Below are 18,256 nucleotides of genomic sequence, written 5' to 3'. Positions count from 1 at the left end.
AAAAGAATATAAGTTCAAGTAGTTATGCAGTTGTACACAAAGATATATTAATATTTACATAAATTTATAATGGTAAACTATATTATAAAATTAGTTTTCAAACTGTTAAAAAATAAATCATTAGAAAACAGCAGGGTAAGATAGCAAAACACTGGATGACATTTGGGGCTTTGGAATTACATTATGAGATTTTCTCATTTACTATCTGTGAACACTTGGGTAAGTTACTTAACTTTTCTGATCCTCTGCATTCTCTTTTTCAAAATAGAGATGATTTTACTGACTTTGCCATCCTCTGAAAGTAGCAATGTAAATACATGCATGTATGTGAAGGGATTGTCTAATTATACAATGCCATTAAAATGTTGTTTGTAATTACTGGTATAGTGAAAAGGTTTTAAGTGATGGAAAAGAAAAAAATTAGTGTCTCTTTCAAACATAACTCACTATAGTATACATAATAATATCTTAAATATTCATAGTGCATTATAGTTTTAAATTTTATTATATATTGATTATTTAACTACATTATTACAGAAATCGAATAATGGAGACTGTATAGAGTAGTAATTACCAATGCCTCCTCTGAAACTAGGATGTCCAGGTTAGAACCCTGACTCTGTCACTTACGTGTGGCCCTGAGCAAAGCATTTAGTTTCCTGATTGGTAAAATATGAATAATAGTGCCACTTATTAAGAAAAGTAATAACAGAAATTGGCCAGGCGCGGTGGCTCACACTTGTAATCCCAATATTTTGGGAGGCAGAGACGGGTGGATCACTTGAGGTCAGGAGTTCGAGACCAACCTGGCCAACATTGTAAAACCCCATCTCTATTAAAAACACAAAAATTAGCCAGGTGTGGTGGCATGTGCCTGTAATTCCAGCTACTTGGGAGGCAGAGACAGGAGAATTGCTTGAACTAGGAGGTGGAGGTTGCAGTGAGCCAAGATCACACCACTGCACTCCAGCCTGGGCAACAGAGTGAGACTCTGTCTCAAAAAAAAAGAAAAAAAAGAAAAGTAATAACAGAAATTGCTAAGACTTACATAGCTCTTACAGTGTGCTTGGCACTGTTTCAATGGTTTTTACTTTATTAACTTATTTAATCATTCCCAATGTTATTCTCCCCACTTTACAGATGAAGACGCCAAGGCAATGAGACCTGACAGTCATATAGCTGATAAGGAACAGTGCCAGGACCCAGAGCCAGGCAGCGTGACTGACTGAGAGTCTGTGCTTTTAACCACTAGGTTTTGCTAGCCCAAAGCAAATACTTGATACATGTAAGTAATTATTTCCTATCATTATCATTTAAAGACTATGAGATTGAGGCTGGGTGCAGTGGCTCACACCTGTAATCCCAGCACTTTGGGAGGCTGAAGCAGGAAGATCACTTGAGCCCAGAAATTCATGACCAGCCTGGGAAACATAGCAATACCTTGCCTCCACAAAAAAATTGAAAAATTAGCTGGGTGTGGTGCCCTGCCCCTGTAGTCCTAGCCACTCAGGAAGCTGAGATGGGAGGATCACTTGAATCCAGGTGCTCAAGGTTACAGGAAGGTATGATTTCGTTACTGCACTCTGGCCTGGGCAACAGAGCGAGATGCTATCTCCATAAAATAAAAAAATAAAGACTAAGAGATTGAGACACAAAGAGTTTGTGCCAAGCTTAAAGTTGCAGAATCTAGTGGTAAGAGTCCTCTAAAAGCCACTGTGCTCTCACTACATACAGCTTTTTTATTTACTTTGAGAAAAAAAAACAAAGATATGCTGTAAAAGTCAGATAAACGTTTTCATCAGGAGGATAGAAAGTTCTCCTTAAGCTGATAAGTAATTTCAGCAAAGTCTCAGGATGCAAAATCAATGTACAAAAATCACAAGCATTCTTATACACCAATAATAGACAAACGGAGAGCCAAATCATGGGTGAACTCCCATTCACAATTGCTTCAAAGAGAATAAAACAACCTAGGAATCCAACTAACAAGGGATGTGAAGGACCTCTTCAAGGAGAACTACAAACCACTGCTCAATGAAATAAAAGAGGATACAAAGAAATGGAAGAACATTCCATTCTCATGGATAGGAAGAATCAATATCGTGAAAATGGCCATACTGCCCAAGGTAATTTATAGATTCAATACCATCCCCATCAAGCTACCAATGACTTTCTTCACAGAATTGGAAAAAACTACTTTAAAGTTCATATGGAACCAAAAAGGAGCCCACATAGCCAAGTCAATACTAACCCAAAAGAACAAAGCTGGAGGCATCATGCTACCTGACTTCAAACTATACTACAAGGCTACAGTAACCAAAACAGCATGGTACTGGTACCAAAACAGAGATATAGACCAATGGAACAGAACAGAGCCCTCAGAAATAGTGCCACATATCTACAACTATCTGATCTTTGACAAACCTGACAAAAACAAGAAATGGGGAAAAGATTCCCTATTTAATAAATGGTGCTGGGAAAACCGGCTAGCCATATGTAGAAAGCTGAAACTGGATCCCTTCCTTACACCTTATACAAAAATTAATTCAAGATGGATTAAAGACTTAAACGTTAGACCTAAAACCATAAAAACCCTAGAAGAAAACCTAGGCATTACCATTCAGGACATAGGCATGGGCAAGGACTTCATGTCTAAAACACCAAAAGCAATGGCAACAAAAGCCAAAAGAGACGAATGGGATCTAATTAAACTAAAGAGCTTCTTCTGCACAGCAAAAGAAACTACCATCAGAGTGAACAGGCAACCTACAAAATGGGAGAAAATTTTCGCAACCTACTCATCTGACAAAGGGCTAATATCCAGAATCTACAATGAACTCAAACAAATTTACAAGAAAAAAACAAACAACCCCATCAAAAAGTGGGCAAAGGACATGAACAGACACTTCTCAAAAGAAGACATTTATGCAGCCAAAAAACACATGAAAAAATGCTCACCATCACTGGCCATCAGAGAAATGCAAATCAAAACCACAATGAGATACCATCTCACACCAGTTAGAATGGCAGTCATTAAAAAGTCAGGAAACAGCAGGTGCTGAAGAGGATGTGGAGAAATAGGAACACTTTTACACTGTTGGTGGGACTGTAAACTAGTTCAACCATTGTGGAAGTCAGTGTGGTGATTCCTCAGGGATATAGAACTAGAAATACCATTTGACCCAGCCATCCCATTACTGGGTATATACCCAAAGGATTATAAATCATGCTGCTATAAAGACACATGCACACGTATGTTTATTGCGGCACTATTCACAATAGCAAAGACTTGGAACCAACCCAAATGTCCAACAATGATAGACTGGATTAAGAAAATGTGGCACATCTACACCATGGAATACTATGCAGCCATAAAAAATGATGAGTTCATGTCCTTTGTAGGGACATGGTTAAAATTGGAAATCATCATTCTCAGTAAACTATCGCAAGGACAAAAAACCAAACACCGCATGTTCTCACTCATAGATGGGAATTGAACAATGAGAACACATGGACACAGGAAGGGGAACATCACACTCTGGGGACTGTTGTGAAGTGGGGGGAGGGGGGAGGGATAGCATTAGGAGATATACCTAATGCTAAATGACGAGTTAATGGGTGCAGCACACCAGCATAGCACATGTATACATATGTAACTAATCTGCACATTGTGCCCATGTACCCTAAAACTTAAAGTATAATAATAATAAAATAAAATAAAAAAAGAAAGTTGTGACCATATTGGAGAGAGTTCTAAAAGCCAGGGAAAGAAGTATGTCTTTAAAGTTTTTTTTTTCTTTTTCTTTCCGGATAGACTATAAACACCATGAAAGCTGGAGCTGCTCTGCATTAGTCATCATTTATCTACAGTAACTAGCATGGTATTTGGCATGTATCAAAGACTGAAAGAATAAATGAATGAGGTCACCAGAGGTTTTGGAGCAAGGGGTTGCATTATCAGCTTACCCTTTTAAGAAGATTAAGTAGAAATGGATACCATAAGTTAGAGAAGGGAAAAATAAACAATTGAAAACTGCTGGCGGATTATATGAGTAAGAGTGAAGAGTGATTAGGGCTGATGAAGGTATCTATCTTGGTGATGAAAAAATAATCAGATATTAAAATACATAGGAGTAGTCAACTAGAGAAGCAATTAAAAAGAAGGAAGCAAAAGATCTGAGAGTCTGAATCAAAACCACTGAGAAATTCACAAGAACATTAGTCACAAAAAGGTTGAACAACATTCCGAAATACGGAAGCCAGGAGAAACAGCAATTTTGAATAGATTCCTTAGAGAGAGGAACAAAGAGAAGAAAGTAAAAGTAGATGATGGATAGAGAAGGAAAATTAAGCATGCCAAATTATTGTTCATTGAGTTTAGGATTCAATTTTTTTCATCTAGTGAAACTACAGCTTTTCAGAATGGGGGAGAAAAATGTAAGAATGCTTGTTCCATGGCCTTTTCTCCAGGGGCTAAAAAAGTGAAAAGTCATACTCCAAGCTTCATTTGCAAGCACAAAAGGGGCACCATGTAATTACACAGCTTCAGTTAGAGATGCTTTCCGCCCTTTCCAAGTGATCTAAGAGCTCAGGGATGCTATGCCCTATTCTCCAGTTAGAAAAAAGATCAGGAAGAACTATCAAAGAGGGCACCAGATCTTCAGGACTAGACCTAATACCTCTTGGTGTAGGCATTCCTTGCAAAAAAAAAAAAAAAAAAAAAAAAAAAAAAAGAGAGAGAGAGAGAGAGATTAAGGGCCTTATTTGAAAGGAAAAATCAACTGGGATGATGCCTGGGGGCAGGTGACAGCATTCTATTGTCTTCAGTGGCCTCAAGGCAGAGGTCAAGTAAAAAACAAACAGTCTGTTAATCTAAGGATTTAGGGAATGGGCAGAACCCTGAGGCTTATTGCTAGAACTTCAAGGGCAGAGACAGATAGGAAGATACAGACTGAAGAAAAAAAAAAAATTAGCTATTAGATACTACTTACCCTGTGGGGAAACTGATAGGCAATAGGCATAGATTTTTAGAAAATTTTTTTCTTAAAAAAACAAAACAAAACAAAATAAAACAATAACAACAACCACCACAAAACCCCCACCTCCTAGCATAACAAAATAATCCCCCAATTCACATTCTCATGCAGCTATGAAGTGGCTGCTCAATCAGCACAGTCACGGCATGTGCACCTCCCTCTCCAGCTCCCCTCTCAGGGTTCCACGGAGGACAAGAAAAACCTTTCTTATGGGCTGAATCTAGCCAGGCAGATGGGTTGACCAAAGAAATCCACACCAGGGAATCAAGGTTTACCAGCCTTGACAGTAGGATAAGATATGTGCTCTCAAGTAGGGACTAACACTGTTTCTCTCTTTTACATGGCAATTTTAATTTTAACAGAGCTATTTTTGCTTCAAATTTATATAGACTGTGCCAGGTTGGTTAAGATAATTGTTCGCCCTGTAGGTTGCTGAGAATCATGAGGCACTACAATTGGACTTGATGAAGGGAAATAAATATCCTACAGAGAGTTGTTCAGGACACTGCGAGAATCATGCCATCGAATGCTGGTAGGGCAGCCTCTGACTGGGGAGGGGTGCCCACAGAAGGGAGAGATATATTATGGTAAGCAGAGGTTTCCATTGTATGCTCTGAGCAGCCAAGCACTACTCTGTTCTCCTTTCCCTATCCATTGAAAGCAGACTCTATCTTCTTGCCCAGAAAGATGAGAAAGTATCCCCACCTGCACTAATCATAGGACTTAGGTACTCTGCTTCTATCAAAATCCTTCAGTGGAACTGGGAAAGTTAAAGTTTTTTTTTTCTCCTTGGTCACTAAACTGGAATGAAGTTTATTCAGAGCTGCTGGTGATCACTGATTCCTCACTTAACCACTTTCCTATCCCAAAGCTTACTACACTGGGAAAAAATAAAACAGAGACAGGAGAAAGCAGACAAACACACAAGATGGAGAGAGATCCCCTTTGTAGCCACTTTTAAGGCCGGGTGCCTCACTAACGTATCTGCATATTTAAACTAATAAATACCACATTTTGGCTTAAGGAAATTCTATTTTTACATTCTTGTTTGTATGATTTAAGAGTCTTGACAATTACTACATGCAAAACTAAAGTCATTTTTTGAAGAAATTTTCAAAGCAATTTTTTAAATCAATTAAATTTCAGGAAAAAATGACTTTATATTTATTTTTAAAATGTGAAATGGTCTAAGGATCCTAAATATCCTTATCTAAAACCAGAGGATGGTTTGTGAAAATACGTGATAGCATTCTATTTCTGAGAAATAAAGATGACCAAAAAATAATTTTACTCCTTATTAAAAGAGATAGCAATTTTTTAAAGAGTCAGGCTAAAAGACATTAACAGTAAAAGGACACTGACATAATTTAATATTTATTTGATAATTAGAAAGCCCTTCAGTGTTTTGCTGCACTCCATTTTTAATCAAGCAGGAGGGAACAGAGTTTTTTCCTAAGAAAAAAACCAGAATGATGGATATTTTATATCGTGAAACATTATCTATGTTATTAGAAATAAATACCCAATGAAATATATTTTTAAATAAAAGCAACATTTTTCTATATCAATATTTCACTTAATTTATGCCATTTCTAGTGCTCAATTTTTATGGCTCATATTTTAAAACATTATTGAATGAAGAGATAGTGAAACCCAGATGCTACACAGTATTTGAACTTTGTCTTCCCCCATCCTACATTTTATGTTACACAGTCTGGTGGGAGATTCAATGTCACCTAATTGATTAATAAGCAAATTGAGCATCTAATATAAGAGGAATTAAATGGCACACAAAAAGGAGCTTGAGACATTGACTTAGCATCTTCATGCATTCAACTTCTAACCAATATTTCTTGAGCCCCCACTATATGCCAATAGCTGTTCTAACTCAGAAGTGAACAAGACAGAAAAAGTCCCTGCCCTCCTGAAGCTTACATTTTAGGGAGGAAAATGTCATAATGAGTTAAAAAAAAAAAGATACATTAATTGGACCATTTCCAGTTCCAATTGTTAGACCTATTTATAATATTATTGTTAGGAAGGTAGTAATAGAGGAGGAGAGCATGACAGAGAATCACCAGAATACATAAATGCATATCAGACACATGGTCAGTAAAAAGCTCCCTGAGTTGAAAACTGAGAGATGAGATGGCACCTCACATTAAATAAAATGTGGAAGTGAGTAAAAGCAGCCAGGTATGTAGAAGTAACTACAGGTGCAAAGACTGAGGTGGGAATGAGCATGGTATGTTCAAGGGAAAAAAGAAGGCTTTTGTGGTCGTAGATTCATGAGAGGACAGGAATAGTATGAAAGAAAATGAGAGAAGCAGGCAATAGCCAGATCTCTGGGAGCTCTGAACCCTGTGGGAGATTGGGTTTTATTGTAGATGTAATGGGAGGCCGCAGAAAGGTTTAAAGGAGGGTGATAAAATAATCTGATGTACATTTTCAAAAGATGCTTGTGACTATAGGGAATAGGATAAGTGGGTTAAGGGTGAAAGCAAGGAGTCTGATTATGATGAAATAATGTGGCTTTCATAATATCCATGGAGATACAGAGAAGTGGATAGTTCTGAGGTTCTAGTTGGTGAATGCTTAGATTCAGAGAGACATAGAGAAAAGTAGAAATTAAGAATGATCCTAGATATTTGGCTTGAACTACTGAATTGTGGAATGTAGACAATTTACTGATATAGAATAAAGCCTAATGAAGAAAGTATTGAAGAGGTCCAATTTTAATATTTTACATTTAATATGTCTGGTAAGCATAGCATTAGTGAAGACATCAATTGTGCCACTGGATATATGAGTGGAGAATTCACTAAAGAGGTCAAGGATAAAGGTGCAAGTTTTAGAGACTTCAAAATAAAATGGTATTTGAAGTCACCAGGCTAGATCACTTCACAAAAGGAAGAAAATAATATAGAGAAAAAGAAAGGCCCTAGGACTGACCTGGGGGCACAAGAGAGTGTGATGTCGTGCCAAGAGAAGGAAGTGTTCCAAAAAGTAAGGAACAATCAACTGTGATGAATGCTTCTGAAAGTCTGCGTCAAAGAGCAGAAACGTGTCCACTGGATTTGAAGAGACAAAAACCATTCGTAACCTTTATAATAGGGGTTTCACGGAAGTGACAGGACAAAAGTCAGGCTAGAATGAATTGACTGAATAGAATATGAAGAAGTAGAGGCAATACATGAATCTCTCTAAAGGTTTTCTTGGGCTAGCTAAAAGACAAATGAAGGCAGCCTGTACAAGGTCATGGGAGGACTAATGATGTTTTCTTAATGGACTATATTTGAGTATGTTTTTACACTGGTGAAAATGATTTGGGAAAGAGAAAGAAGCTCTTGAGAAGGGAAGAGGGGATGATGAATCGAGAGTACAAGTGGAGAAAGTGGGCTTTAAGAGAGGCAGAGGCATTATTTCTATTTAACAGGATAGAAGATGAGTAGAGAGAGAAAAAACTAAGTATGGATGCTTTTAGGTTTCTAAATTCGATGTGGAAAAAGTAAAATCATTCTTCCTGGTGTCTACATTTTCTTTACTAACTAGGATGTAAGGTCTCTTACTGAGAGTAAAGAGAACTAGTTACGGGTTTGTGATGCTGTTTCATAGCATTTTATCCACAGTAGAACTTTCAATCCTCTCAAATCTCTAAAACTCAGTTACTGCTTTATCAAATAGGTTTATAGAATATTCTAAATCTTTGTTTTTATTTCAACAATGTTCACAGCAACTTCACCAGGAGTAGATTTCATCTCAAGCAACCACTTTCTTTGCTCATTCACAAGAAGTAACTCCTCATCTCTTCAAGTTTTATCATGAGATTGCAAGAATCCAGTCACATCCTTAGGCTCCACTTCTCATTATTGTTCTCTTGCTATTTCTCTCATCTGTAGTGACTTCCTCCACTGAAGTCTTGAATCCCTCACGAGGCTTGCAATCAATTTCTTCCAAACTCCTGTTAATGCAGATATTTGACTTCCTCTCAGGATTCATGAACTTTCTTAATGGCACCTAGAAAGGTTTGATATTCTATCCAGACCACTAAAATGTTCTCCATACCAGCATTAAGGCTGTTTGTGTTCTTATCATTTGCGTGTTCACTGGAGTAACATTTCTAATTTCCTTCAAAAACTTTTCCTTTGCATTCACACTTTAGCTAACTTTTTGGAACAAGAGGTCTAGCTTTTGCCCTGTCTCAGCTTTCAACATGTCTTTCTCACTAATCTTAATCATTTCTAGCTCTGGATTAAAGTGAGAGACATGCTACTCTTCCTTTCACTTGAACACTTAGAGGCCATTGTTGAGTTGTTAAACAGCCTATTTTTTTTTTTAATACTTTAAGTTCTAGGGTACATGTGCACAACGTGCAGGTTTGTTACATAGGTATACATGTGCTATGTTGGTGTGCTGCACCCATTAAATCGTCATTTACATTAGGTATATCTCCTAATGCTACCCCTCCCCCCTCCCCCCTCCCCCCACCCCACAACAGGCCCCAGAGTGTGATGTTCTCCTTCCTGTGTCCAAGTGTTCTCATTGTTCAATTCCCACATATGAGTGACAACATACGGTGTTTGGTTTTCTGTCCTTGGGACAGTTTGCTCAGAATGATGGTTTCCAGCTTCATCCATGTCCCTACAAAGGGCATGGACTCATCCTTTTTTATGGCTGCATAGTATTCCATGGTGTATATGTTCCACATTTTCTTAATCCAGTCTATCATTGATGGACATTTGGGTTGGTTCCAAGTCTGCTATTGTGAACAGCGCCGCAATAAACATATGTGTGCATGCGTCTTTATAGCAGCATGATTTATAATCCTCTGAGTATATACCCAGTAATGGGGTCACTGGGTCAAATGGTATTTCTAGTTCTAGATCCTTAAGGAATTGCCATACTGTCTTCCACAATGGTTGAACTAGTTTACAGTCCCACCAACAGTGTAAAAGTGTTCCTATTTCTCCACATCCTCTCCAGCACCTGTTGTTTCCTGACTTTTTAATGATTGCCATTCTAACTGGTGTGAGATGGTATCTCATTGTGGTTTTGATTTGCATTTCTCTGATGGCTAGTGATGGTGAGCATTTTTCCATGTGTCTGTTGGCTGCATAAATGTCTTCTTTTGAGAAGTGTCTATTCATATCCTTTGCCCACTTTTTGATGGGGTTGTTTGATTTTTTCTTGTAAATTTGTCTGAGTTCATTGTAGATTCTGGATATTATCCCTTTGTCAGATGGGTAGATTGTAAAACTTTTCTCCCATTCTGTATGTAGGTTGCCTGTTCACTCTGATGGTAGTTTCTTTTGCTGTGCAGAAGCTCTTTAGTTTAATTAGATCCCATTTGTCAATTTTGGTTTTTGTTGCCATTGCTTTTCGTGTTTTAGTCATGAAGTATTTTAAATAGCCTAATTTCAATATTGTTGCATCTCAGGGAACAGGGAGGCCTGAAGAGACTGACAGAATGAGGGATTTGACCATCAGTGTAGCAGTCAGAACACACACAGTATTTATCAGTTAAGTTTTCCATTTTCAATGGGTGTTCGTGGCACCTGAAAACACTTACAATAATATCAAAGATCATTAATCACAGATCACTATAACAGGTGTAGCAATAATGAAGCAGTTTGAAATATTGCAAGAATTACCAAAATATGAACACAGAAACATGAAGTGAGTGTGTGCTGTTGGAAAAGTGGCACCAATAGACTTGTTAGAAGCAGCATTGCCACAAATCTTCAATTTGTAAAAAAAAAAAAAAAAAAAGCAATATTGCAATAAAATGAGGTATGTCTGTATTGGAAATTGATTTAAAAATCCAAGGAGGTAGAGTACTCCAGGTAGAGTGAGCAGCAAGAGCCAAAGCAAAGGATGGTGTATTTAAGGAATATGCTGTGTTTAAGAAATCTCAGGTAGTTCAATTTGGCTGACTTAGAAACAGTTGGTTACATTTCATAGAAAATGAAGCAAGATATCTAAATAAGAACCTGGTTTATGCAGGCAAGGGACAAAACAATGGTTTCTAATCAGCTTAGCATTTGGATTTGAATTTTCGATCATTTTCTCTAGTAAATTCGTGCTTCTCATGTAGACATTGCCTTCTGGGATGCCTCTCCTGTGCCCTATTGCTCCCGACTTCCTTTGGCACCCCTCTTCTGAGATTCCTCAGTATCCTTTGCATTTTTCTGCTATGACATTTATTATATTTGTTTATTTATTTTATATATTTTTAAAATATATATTTTAATATATATTGTAACTTTCTACATTTTAGAGACAGAATAAGGACACATAGATGGTAAAGGTAAGGGGTTCTAGATCTTTTTATAATTTATAAAGTACATTTTATATCAAAAAATAATTATTCATTATATTTGTTTCTGTATTTACAGTTTAGTGCAGATTTTTACATACATTATCTCATTTATCCCCCACAACAATCTTGAATTTGGAGAATCTTATACTGATAATAATGAGGCATGGATAATTTAAATTACTTTACCAGGGTCAAGTTAATCAATAGCAAAGGCAGGGATTAAGCTCAGGTCTTTTGATTCCAAGTTCCTCTCTACTACATCAATACTATACCATATTGATTTCCTATCCTTTCAATTTACATTAAAGATTCTAGTTGATTTTATGTCTTCACCCCTCTTGTGGTAGATTGTTTGAAAAAATTGTTCCCTCCCAGTTTCCATGCCACTTCGGAAGGACTCCCATCAAGTAGGGGTGTTTATCTACCCAACCTTTGGGTGTGGGCTGATTTTGTGACTTGTTTTAATCAGTAGAACATGGTAGAGGTGATGTTGTGCCAGAGTTAAACCAAGGCTTGAAGGGGCCTGATGCTTTTCTGCTTACTCTCTTGAAATCCTACCAAGTCGACAAGACAGCATAGGCTGCTGAAGGATGACAGACGACATGACACAGAGACAAGCCATCCAGCTGAGGCTGACCTAGATTAGCCAGTCCCTAGCCCACCTGGAACTTGACCACAGATGGAGTAAGACCAAGTGAGACCAGAAGAACCATGCAGCATAGCCCAGTTAAGCAAATTGCTAACATCCAGGATTATGAACTAAATTAATAATTGTTTCAATCCCAATTTTGAGTATTTTGTTATATAGGGAAAGCTAACTGATGCCACTTTTACTAAGTACCACAATAAGAACTATTACATGCTGTGTACTTGCATATGCTGAGTACTATGCTTAGAATTTCACATGACTTATCTCTAATCCTTAGAACATCATAGCACAGAAGTTATTAGCACCACTTTACAGACAGAAAAAAGAAAAACTTACTTCAAGAAGTTAAATAACTACTCACAGTTGCATGGCTAATAAGAGTAGATACAAAGCTTGATCTGTTTGACTATAATATTTATACTTTAAATGATTTTTCTGTGCTCCTTACGCAACCTTTATAGAAAATGTGTTGGTTTACTTTTATAGATGGTGAATTTCATTCAATGTGTGTCAGTTTTTTATTACATTCATTCTCAGAGGCTAACCTTATTTATATGATCTTGGCCAATGAGTTATTTCACTACAGCTCTGCATACCATCTAAGCTAGACCAGCAGATGGAACTGCCTAAGAAATAATAAAATTAGAGGAAAGAACAAGTTAGCAGGAACCAATGGGATGATTCACAGCCTCTCGACCATTAATGCAAGTTAAGGGCTGATGATAGGGTAGTATTGGCCCTTTATACTCTGGCTCCAAATCACCTTGCTGCCCCTTATCTTGACATACCAAACTGAACCTCATATATATACTGCCTACCGCATACCACAGGTATTTTTAGATTTCCCTTCTTTTCCTCATGTTGGTCCTTCTTGCAGTGCCATCCTAGAGGTCTGACTGTACATCTCCTATCTACTTCTCAAGGTCTAACTCAGAGCTAACCTCAACTATATCATCCTCAATGATCTCAGAGACAGAATCACTGCTTTCTCTTAATATTCAAGTGTGCTACACCAACCACTACTCAGTTCCTGTTGGACTGTGTCAGATAGATGTTTATTTATATACTTCTCTTCTCTTGTCCCACTTCTCTTACCTCACTCAATGTGAGAACATGCTAATTATTATTCACCTTTAGTTTCTTATCATTTGGTGCAGGATTGCCTAGCACCTAATGTAATTTAGTAAATGTTGGTGGAAAGAAAGATGGCTTATTATTAATAAATTTTTTAAACCTTCCGTTTCATCCCTATGAAGATTGTAATATTTGCTACAAGCAAAAGTGCATGCATGAAACTACCATGACTAATATATATGTATGTATAAAAGACCATGACTACTACTGTGTATACTATAGTAGTTATGTAGTCATGTAGTAGTAGCAGCAGCTGTCATGTTTGTATGACAGATATATATATGGTATGTCATATGTATATGAACCTATATTGGCACAGCATCATCATACAAATCCACAGTTTACAACAGAGTTCACTCTTGCTGTTACACATTCTATGGGTTTGGACAATGTATAATGACATGTATCTATTGTTTTAGTATCATACAGAGTATTTTCATTTTCCTAAAAATTTTCTGTGCTCCACCTATTCATTCTCCCTCACCCCACCAACCCTCCTGGCTATCATTGATTTCTTTACTGTCACCATAGTTTTGTCTTTTCCAGAATGGCGTATAATTGGAATCACACAATATATAGCTTTTTCATTATGGCTTCTTTCAGTTAATAATATGCATTGAAGGTTCCTCCATGTATTTTCATGGCTTGATATTTATACGTTTTTAGCATTAAATAATATATCACTGTCTGTATGTACTAAAGTTTATAATTCGCTTACTGAAGGATACTTTGGTTACTTCCCAGTTTGGGTAATTATGAATAAAGCTACTGTAAACATCCATGTGCAGGTTTTTGTGGAAATATAAGTTTTCAACTCCTTTGGTTTAATACCAAGGAGTGGAGTTGTTGGATCATATGGTAAGAGTATTTGTAGTTTTACAAGAAACTGCCACATGCTGTATTTTTTTTTTTTTATAATTATACTTTAAGTTTTAGGGTACATGTGCACAATGTGCACGTTTGTTACATATGTATACATGTGCCATGTTGGTGTGCTGCACCCGTTAAATCGTCATTTACATTAGGTATATCTCCTAATGCTATCTCTCCCCCCTCCCCCCATCCCACAACAGGCCCTGGTGTGTGATGTTCCCCACCTTGTGTCCAAGTGTTCTCATTGTTCAATTCTCACCTATGAGTGAGAAAATGCAGTGTTTGGTTTTCTGTCCTTGCAACAGTTTGCTGAGAATGATGGTTTCCAGCTTCACCCATGTCCTTACAAACAACATGAACTCATCATTTTTTATGGCTGCATAGTATTCCATAGTGTATATGTGCCACATTTTCTTAATCCAGTCTATCATTGTTGGACACATGGGTTGGTTCCAAGTCTTTGCTATTGTGAATAGTGCCACAACAAACATATGTGTGCATGTGTCTTTATAGCAGCATGATTTATAATCCTTTGGGTATATACCCAGTAATGGGATGGCTGGGTCAAATGGTATTTCTAGTTCTAGATCCCTGAGGAATCGCCACACTGACTTCCACAATGGTCGAACTAGTTTACAGTCCCACCAACAGTGTAAAAGTGTTCCTATTTCTCCACATCCTCTCCAGCACCTGTTGCTTTCTGACGTTATAATGATCGCCATTCTAACTGGTGTGAGATGGTATCTCATTGTGGTTTTGATTTGCATTTCTCTGATGGCCAGTGATGATGAGCAGTTTTTCATGTGTCTGTTGGCTGCAAAAATGTCATCGTTTGAGAAGTGTCTATTCATATCCTTTGCCCACTTTTTGATGGGGTTATTTGTATTTTTCTTGTAAATTTGTTTGAGTTCTTTGTAGATTCTGGATATTAGCCCTTTGTCAGATGAGTAAATTGCAAAACTTTTCTCCCATTCTGTAGGTTGCCTGTTCACTCTGATGGTAGCTTCTTTTGCTGTGCAGAAGCTCTTTAGTTTAATTAGATCCCATTTGTCAATTTTGGCTTTTGTTGCCATTGCTTTTGGTGTTTTAGACATGAAGTCCTTGCCCATGCCTATGTCCTGAATGGTATTACCTAGGTTTTCTCCTAGGGTTTTTATGGTTTTAGGTCTAACATGTAAGTCTTTAATCCATCTTGAATTAACTTTTGTGTAAGGTGTAAGGAAGCGGTCGAGTTTCAGCTTTCTACATATGGCTAGCCAGTTTTCCCAGCACCATTTATTAAATAGGGAATCCTTTCCCCATTGCTTGTTTTTGTCAGGTTTGTCAAAGATCAGATAGTTGTAGACATGTGGCATTATTTCTGAAGGCTCTGTTCTGTTCCATTGATCTATATCTCTGTTTTGGTACCAGTACCATGCTGTTTTGGTTACTGTAGCCTTGTAGTATAGTTTGAAGTCAGGTAGTGTGATGCCTCCAGCTCTCTTCTTTTGGCTTAGGATTGACTCGGCGATGTGGGCTCTTTTTTGGTTCCATATGAACTTTAAAGTAGTTTTTTCCAATTCTGTGAAGGAAGTCATTGGTAGCTTGATGGGGATGGCAATGAATCTGTAAATTACTTTGGGCAGTATGGCCATTTTCATGATATTGATTCTTCCTATCCATGAGAATGGAATGTTCTTCCATTTGTTTGTATCCTCTTTTATTTCATTGAGCAGTGGTTTGTAGTTCTCCTTGAAGAGGTCCTTCACATCCCTTGTAAATTGGAATTCTAGGTATTTTATTCTCTTTGAAGCAATTGTGAATGGGAGTTCACTCATGATTTGGCTCTCTGTTTGTCTGTTATTGGTGTATAAAAATGCTTGTGATTTTTGTACATGGATTTTGTATCCTGAGACTTTGCCGAAGTTGCTTATCAGCTTAAGGAGATTTTGGGCTGAGATGATGGGGTTTTCCAGATATACAATCATGTCATCTGCAAACAGGGACAATTTACTTCCTCTTTTCCTAATTGAATACCCTTTATTTCCTTCTCCTGCCTGATTGTCCTGGCCAGAACTTCCAACACTATGTTGAACAGGAGTGGTGAGAGAGGGCATCCCTCTCTTGTGCCAGTTTTCAAAGGGAATGCTTCCAGTTTTTGCCCATTCAGTATGATATCGGCTGTGGGTTTATCATAAATAGCTCTTATTATTTTGAGATACGTCCCATCAGTACCTAATTTATTGAGAGTTTTTAGCATGAAGGGCTGTTGAATTTTGTCAAAGGCCTTCTATGCATCTATTGAGATAATCATGTGGTTTTTGTCATTGGTTCTGTTTATATGCTGGATTACATTTATTCATTTGCGTATGTTGAACCAGCCTTGCATCCCAGGGATGAAGCCCACTTGATCATGGTGGATAAGCTTTTTGATGTGTTGCTGGATTCAGTTTGCCAGTATTTTATTGAGGATTTTTGCATCGATGCTCGTCAGGGATATTGGTCTAAAATTCTCTTTTTTTGTTGTGTCTCTGCCAGGCTTTGGTATCAGGATGATGCTGGCCTCATAAAATGAGTTAGGGAGGATTCCCTCTTTTTCTATTGATTGGAATAGTTTCAGAAGGAATGGTACCAGCTCCTCCTTGTACCTCTGGTAGAATACGGCTGTGAATCCGTCTGGTCCTGGACTTTCTTTGGTTGGTAAGCTATTAATTATTGCCTGAATTTCAGAGCCTGTTATTGGTCTAGTCAGAGATTCAACTTCTTCCTGGTTTAGTCTTGGGATGGTGTATGTGTCAAGGAATTTATCCATTTCTTCTAGATTTTCTAGTTTATTTGCATAGAGGTGTTGATAATATTCTCTGATGGTAGTTTGTATTTCTGTGGGATCGGTGGTGATACCCCTTTATCATTTTGTATTGCGTCTATTTGATTCTTCTCTCTTTTCTTATTAGTCTTGCTAGCGGTCTATCAATTTTGTTGAGATCACATGCTGTCTTCTAAAGTGATCAAATCATTTTGCATTCCCACCAGCAATGAATGAGAGCTCCTTTGCTCCAGATCCTCATCAGAATTTGGTGTTGTCAGTGTTTTGAATTTTGTCTATTCTAATAGATGAGTAGTGGTACCTCAGTGTTGTTTTAATTTGCATTTCCCTCCTGACACGATGTAGAGTACCTTTTCATATGCTTATCTGTCATCTGTTTATCTTCTTTGATGAGGTGTCCGTTAAAGTCTTTGGCTCATTTTTTAAAATCTGGTTCGTTGTTTTCTTGTTGTTGAGTTTTACGTGTTCTTTGTATATTTTGGATAACCATACTTTCTCAAATGCATCTTTTACAAATATTTTCTCCCAGTCGGTGGCTTGTCTTCTCATTCTCTTGACATTATCTTTCACTGAGCATTAGTTTTTTTGTTTGTTTTTATTTTATTTTATTTATTATTATTATACTTTAAGTTTTAGGGTACATGTGCACAATGTGCAGGTTAGTTACATATGTATACACGCGCCATGCTGGTGTGCTGCACCCATTAACTCATCATTTAGCATTAGGTATATCTCCTAAAGCTATCCCTCCCCCCTCCCCCCACCCCACAACAGTCCCCAGAGTGTGATGTTCCCCTTCCTGTGTCCATGTGTTCTCATTGTTCAATTCCCACCTATGAGTGAGAATATGCAGTGTTTGGTTTTTTGTTCTTGGGATAGTTTACTGAGAATGATGATTTCCAATTTCATCCATGTCCCTACAAAGGACATGAACTCATGTTTATTTGTTTGAGATGGAGTCTTGCTCTGTCTCCCAGGCTGGAGTGCAGTGGCACGATCTCTGCTCACTGCAACCTCCGCCTCCCAGATTCAAGCGATTCTCCTGTCTCAGCCTCCTGAGTAGCTGGGATTCCGGGAGGCTACCACCATGTCCAGCTAATTTTTGTATTTTTAGTAGAGATGGGGTTTTGCCATGTTGGCCAGGCTGGTTTCAAACTCCTGACATCAGGTGATCTGTCTGCCTTGGCCTCCCAAAGTGCTGGGATTACAGGTGTGAGCCACTGCGCCCAGCCAGGGTTTTTTATTTTAATGAAACCCAGCATATAAATAATTTCTTTCATGAATATTGTCTTTGGAGCTGTGTTTAAAAACACGTGTGTCATCAACATATTCAAGATCATCTAGATTTTCTTCTATGTTATCTTGTAGGAATTTTATATTTTTGTGCTTTACATTTACATGCATGATCCATTTAGAGTTAATTTTGGTGAAGGGCGTGT

General features: G+C 37.7%; 1 protein-coding gene across 4 annotated transcripts in view; it reads right to left on the bottom strand.

Moving 5' to 3' along the window:
* DPYD (dihydropyrimidine dehydrogenase) overlaps window positions 1–18,256 on the bottom strand; it is an 843,687-nt gene that overhangs the window by 299,245 nt on the left and 526,186 nt on the right.

Source organism: Pongo abelii, chromosome 1 (assembly GCF_028885655.2).
Source record: "Pongo abelii isolate AG06213 chromosome 1, NHGRI_mPonAbe1-v2.0_pri, whole genome shotgun sequence".
Taxonomy (NCBI): Eukaryota; Metazoa; Chordata; class Mammalia; order Primates; family Hominidae; genus Pongo; species Pongo abelii.
The sequence above is the reverse complement of the archived record's forward strand: the minus strand, read 5'-3'. Positions and strand labels throughout refer to the sequence as shown.